Consider the following 6683-nt stretch of genomic DNA (forward strand, 5'->3'; position numbering starts at 1 on the left):
GAAGAAATTACTCTAAACTGTCTTGGTTATATTTAGCCGACAAAAAGTAGCTGAATTCTTCACTTTCTAAGTACGAATAAATCCTTGTAAGCAAAGAATTGAGATAATCCTAGGCCTTCGAATGCTAATAGCCTTTTTTATGTCTTTTTATGGAAAACTAGGTCATAGTGCTTGTTTAAAGCTTAGTTTTTTGTGAATTATTAAACAAGCATACAAAAACGAAATTCTAATGTTAAAAATTATTATTTTTAATTTCAAAATTGATGTTCTCTGGTTTTAATACGTTCTCCAACCAATGTCCAGATCGTACAATACACCGTGCATTAAATAAAGTTTTGAACAGTTCAATATTATAGACAGTAAATGTTATATCAATGCAACACGAGTTTTACAATTCTTATTGTAAATGTTATCCAGGTTTGTAGCTTAGACCAGAGTTGTCTGGAAGTGATGGCCAAGAGCCGCACATTAACCAACCACTTCAACAATCAAAACGTTTGTCAGAGGTATAAGCATAAATAAATTCAACTGCTAGTAATTTTGTATGCATGCAACCATATTATAACCATGGATCAACGGACAAAGAATTAACAACCAAACGGGTAGGAAAACTTAACTTGTAACTGAGGAAATTGTCTGTCCAGTACTACTATGCTCTTTTAATTTGTATGAAAAGCTAAAACAAATTTGTACTTAATCGCATATGTGGAGTTTCTGTTATGATTGCTAACCTTTTTCAAGGTAAATACCTAGGAGTAGTATGTAAATATTTTGACAGCACTGAATTCTTTGATACTACATTATTTATAACCCATTAACTCAGGATTCATATAACAGGTGTCGAAAATGAGCAGTAAGATGATAAATCTGTTAAGTTGACATTACACACAAGCGCACCCGTGATAAAGTGTTACAATCTCAGTTATAGATGGTGACTTATCTGTGATAATCCTCTTTGTTACACTGACAAGTTGGTATCTCTATGGTTGACTTTACACACAACTCGTGATACTTGTGAGTTTTTATCAAATTTTGTGATTGATAAAGACTTATTGATGATAGACCTCTATGTGACACTGATATCAGAAGCGTCTCTTTAGTTGACATTATGTACAGGTACACTCATGGTACAGTGTGAGTTTGTGATTGTTGATGACGTCTCAAGAACTAGCCTCACTGTAACGCTGACAGCTCTGATGTATTATGTATAACCCATGTAACAGATACCGACAGTGAGAATTGATAGGGAAGGTCTCGTTGACACTACACAAAGCTGGTCCCTTGAGTAAATGTGAGATTGTGACGAGAGTTGTGATTGATGGTGACGTGTCGAGAACAAGCCTCTCTGACTGTGTCAGCTCTGATGTATTATGTATAACCCATGTAACAGATACCGACAGTGAGAATTGATAGGGAAGGTCTCGTTGACACTACACAAAGCTGGTCCCTTGAGTAAATGTGAGATTGTGACGAGAGTTGCCATTGACGGTGACTTGGTGTCGATAAGGCCTCTGTGGTGCTGTTACCTCTGATAGAACATTTTATATAACCCTAGGAACACCTATCGACAGTATACATTGACACGGAGGATCTCGTTGACACTACACAAAGGTGGACTCTTGAGAAAATGTGAGATTGTGACGAGAGTTGCCATTGATGGTGACTTGGCTTCGATAAGTCCTCTGTCGTGCTGTTAGGTCTGATAGAACATTTTATATAACCCTTAGCAACACATATTGGCAGTATGCATTGACAGGAGGATTTCGTTGACTCTACTTATAGGTGCACACTTGAGTAAATGTGAGTTTGTGACGAAAACTGCAATTAATGATAACGTGTTGAGGAAAAGTCTTTCTGTGACGCTCTCAGATTTGATATATCATTACATATAACCTTTGCACAAGATGAGAAAATACAGCATTTACACAGAGGATCTAGTTCACATTACACACGGCGCACTTGTGAGAAAGTGTGAATTTCTGACATGTTTTTTAGTGACGAGAAATGTTAATGCATTCCTGATACTTTATGCGCCGTTCCTTCCCGTCGTTACCTGTAATAGATAAATTCAGTTTAATTTGACATATTGTAAAATGTACCAACGCTATTTTCAATGACCAATGAACCTTGTGTTACCTACAAGGAGTAAATTCCAAATTACAAGAGTGTTATTAATTAAATTCAAAGCAATTAAAGAAAATCACTAAGGGTAAAGGATAGAAAACAGAATAAGAATAGCACAAGTTGTTTGCTAGTGACAGAGACTTAAAGTTAGCTATAGCCGAGTAATTGAACGTTATATGAAAAGCGCGTGGTCTAAATTGCTTCGAGTGAAAGGAATGTAACTTTTTTAAGTTATATAGTCTAGTGATTTAACGCTATATTAAATCACTTTCAAATGAAGGAAACTTTTTTAAGATTTAGAACTCTTTTACCTTTCATAGTAGCTACAAGTATTTTACGTTGCATAAATTATGATTAGTAAAAAGAACAGAAAAAATGTATTTGTTCTTCTTTGCGCCAAAATATTTCAAAATAGTAGGTAAAGCTACATTGAGATGGCAAGTGTTCAAACGTTATGTGTTGTTAATATGGGAAGTTATAAACTTTTTTATTCTCATCTATTTGTCAATGTCACTGCCTTGGACTAGTTAAATTTAAATAGAGATTATAGAAAAATTATAAATAACTCCTACAATTCCGTGAAGGAACATTTGCTTGATATCATCCTTGCAAAATAAGAAGACAAATCTGGATGTAAACACTACCAATCATTTGATTGGTAGTGTTTACATCCAGATTTGTCATTGTCAGATTTGTCAGGTATTTACCTGAACCCATAGAGTTTGCACGTTTTATTTTATTTCACTGAAACAGTAAACACGAAATTCATATCTATTATAGTTTAGTTAATAGAAAAATTACTGCAAATAAATTTTACGACGAGCAATGTATCTGGAAAAAAGCTATATGTACATTTTAATTAAAAGTGCATTATATAATGTTACATATTAAGATCTGTGCGATGTGTAAAACGATGAGTAGTTTTTACTGACCTCAGCATTAAGGACCCGAAAGGTCCTTCTTTAAATCGTTTATATAAACAAGGTACAAAGCTTTTGTTGGTCAAAGAAATCCGTCCGTCCGTCCGTCCGTGCAGAAATGTTTTGTTACGCTGTGATACTCCGTTGTACTTCTTTATTGTGCTTCTGATGGCAGCTAGTTTTCTCGATTATTCAATAAAAATCTATAATAGGGTCAGCTTACTGCGCGTTTATAAGAAGAAATGGTATTGCCTTTAATTAGAATATTATTTCTTCTTTCACCAAATAGTCTTCGATGCTATTCAGAGCTATAACTAATTTCAAGTAAAAGAAAACGAAAATACATAAATCAAGAAAGCAACAGTCAACATATACAAAAATAAACTTGAAAATAGACCATACGAACTCTTAATTAATTTCAATTTCAACCCCACTTTACCCCCATAATGAAGAATAAAAGTTGAGAGAAAATAATAATTATTCCCATAGGTATTTTTGCACTGCATTATTGCATCTATATTTGAATATATAATTTGTATTATTATTGGTTATGGTTGATTTTTTTATATTTAGTTCTGTTGCAGTGTCCTAGTTAACAGCTTTATTGTTAATGTTATGGTTACAATTATACTATAATGTTCATGTTATTGTTTGATAATTTTCCTACTGCACATCCTGTTTATAGTTAACAGTTGTAAAGTGACGTTTATCGTTAATTTGTAAATGAAATCCACATTGTAAGGAGTTTAAAAAGGAGAAAAAGCACGATGCCTAGGAGCACTGTCATTGATTATTGCGTACGTTGTAAATAAAAATCAACAATTTAATAAATGTATAGTTTGATTTGACATTGAAATAAGTGAACACACTAAGCTTTATGAAGGAAGTCATACGTTTCACATATTCAATCATCTTAAATTAAATATAAATTATGGGCATTATATTTCTTAGATTTGTATCATATTTACTTTATTTCAAATGCTATGTTTCGTATTAATTGGATTGTGCTACTGTAAAATGTTGTAAACAGTCATAATTTTCAGACTAAGGCACTTATTATTTATTTCAGAGATAACAAAGAAAATTATTAGGAAAGTGAATTCAGGAAACATTCGAAATAAAATCAGCACTAATTTTAGAATAATTCCCGCGGGTTAAAGTTTACCGATTGGGTTGTGGTTCAATACAAATCAATTGGCTACTGGGAATATCTTAACGACCTCATATCGATGATTTAATATTTATTCATACTACACTATCTAAGGAATCTCTTCGTAGTAATTTTGTTTATGTCTGAAATTTATTCTTTATATTTCGTTTTTTTTTACAACTCACATATATTCTTACAACTCGTTCTTTATGAATTTTGAAAAGTATTTTAAACTAACTCATTTTACTTGTATATTTGAAAAATAGATTAGTTACGATGTCATATTTATACGATCAGTCGTCAAGAACGACGTTATTCCTGCCTTTGAAGAAACAATTACTCTACTTACTCTAGTTATACCCTCATTTCTGCATTACTTAATGTTACAACATCCACAACGTTATACGAGTTGTAATTTACACGTTTAAATTAAAAAATACATTTACTGCAGCGCAAGATTGTAACATAAACTGTAAAATATTAATTAAGTATTGTTTATTTTTTATTTTTGTTTTAATCAATCAAAGTAGGATTTTAAAAATAATGAATGTTTGTAATAAAATCAATGCAAGTAATTACAGTTATACAATGTAGTGAGAAATATACGAAGATCTGATATTCACTATATTTGCAAATTAAAAATACTTTCCTTCTGAAAAAATCGAAATAATTGTAGACTTTGGATGTCATTGGAATTTAGTTGTTATTAATTACAAATTCAGTGTTGGTTTTAAACTATTATTGCCCATCACAGGGCCATACACTACATGTAAATGTCGTATACCTGTATAATCCCACTATTTACAATCATTCGAAGTAATAATCTATTTTTGGAGGTAACCTTGGCTGAAACACCAACACTTTTAGACAGTGCTACATACAGATATAATATACAGATATGTGCCAGGTCCAGCAAAAATATACGAGTATTCTAGAAATTATGTCTGATTTTAAGAAACACTTAAAATGTCAAACAATAACATGAAGAAGCGTTTACTCCCTGTAATTTTTGTTAATTCTAAATCTAATGTTGGATTTTTCTATCAAAGTATTAACTAATTATTAGTTACAATGCATGATTGTTCAGTTTTTTTTTTTTTTTTTTTTTTTTTTTTTTTTTTTTTTTTTTTTTTTTTTTCTTCATTATTGCTGTGATTATCAGAATACCGTTTATGCACTAAATATATACTTCTTGTTATAGCAATAGAAAGTATCGTAAGCTGTACAAAATGTAAATAATGTTAGTAGTATTGGATGTCCATTTACTTAGAACGAGAAGCGCGGGGTATTTCCGGGGAAATCTTGTGTGAAAGAGTACATCCAAGTCGGATATGATAGATTTTCTTATTAGTCCGGTAAAATAAGGATGCAACCTCGGAATGAAAGATAATAAGCTAAAAATTTGCATACGTCTTTATTTCGATTGTATAAAACTTACCTCGAAGTCTCATATAATCACGTGTACGCGACTTAAGATATTTAAGGTCAAAGTTCACGAAAATTTTCCTTACGCTAAATGACTTTGAAGGTGGTTAGAGAAATTGTAGAACGAAACGTTTTCTTCAACTTTTTTCTAAAGTAATTTTATATACGTTCAACCATTTTTGAGACACAGCGCAAAGAGTAGGGGACCGCTTACCTGTGTATATGATAATGCGAGGTCAGCCGGTAGAATACAATAAATAAATGAGTTTTATTGTTAATTATTCACTTACTATTATTATTATTATTTAATACTATTATTATTGTTATTATTATTACCATTATTATTACATTTTTATTATTATTTATTATTTAATATACCATATTTAAATAATAAAATTATATAAATAATTAATTTAATTATTAACATAAAATTAGTTATTAAATTAATTAATTATTAATTATATATTCTCTAAATAATACTTATTTTATTTTTACCAAACATACAATATTAAAAGAAATACTTTTCGTCCATATTACCATATAGTATTACTATGAATATTATATCTCGAAATACAAATCTCTTGTACGACGTTTGCTGTTTCTGGCGCGTCATGTCAGGACACTAGCAGCAGCTATAGATTCTTGTCAACTTTACTCTCAACTCTACCCGAACATCTTGAGGTCTGTATTGGACCTGTATATTAAATCACTATGAAATTCATATGGCATTAGATAAGTTTCGTAATTTGTCGTATCATAAAGTAGATTTGTACTCTTTGTACCAAATTAATACTCTTATAATACAATTCAAGGTATTAAAGAAAAGAAAAACTTCGTAGGCAATACAAGATGTAATAATAATTTGTTTAATGTGTTTAAGCTGGTTAGAACCGAGTTAAAATAGTGCATTAAGAACGAATATTTCAATTACACTTCGAATTTAGAAGATAACGCAACAAGTATAACCTCATCTAATTTTGGTCTGCTGTGATAAAGTTGAGGTCGGACTTAAGGTCAAACAGGAATGCCACTTAATCGTTGGTGGCGGGGGGGGGGGGGAGGTA

This window comes from Homalodisca vitripennis, unplaced genomic scaffold (genome assembly GCF_021130785.1).
Source record: "Homalodisca vitripennis isolate AUS2020 unplaced genomic scaffold, UT_GWSS_2.1 ScUCBcl_971;HRSCAF=3981, whole genome shotgun sequence".
NCBI lineage: Eukaryota > Metazoa > Arthropoda > Insecta > Hemiptera > Cicadellidae > Homalodisca > Homalodisca vitripennis.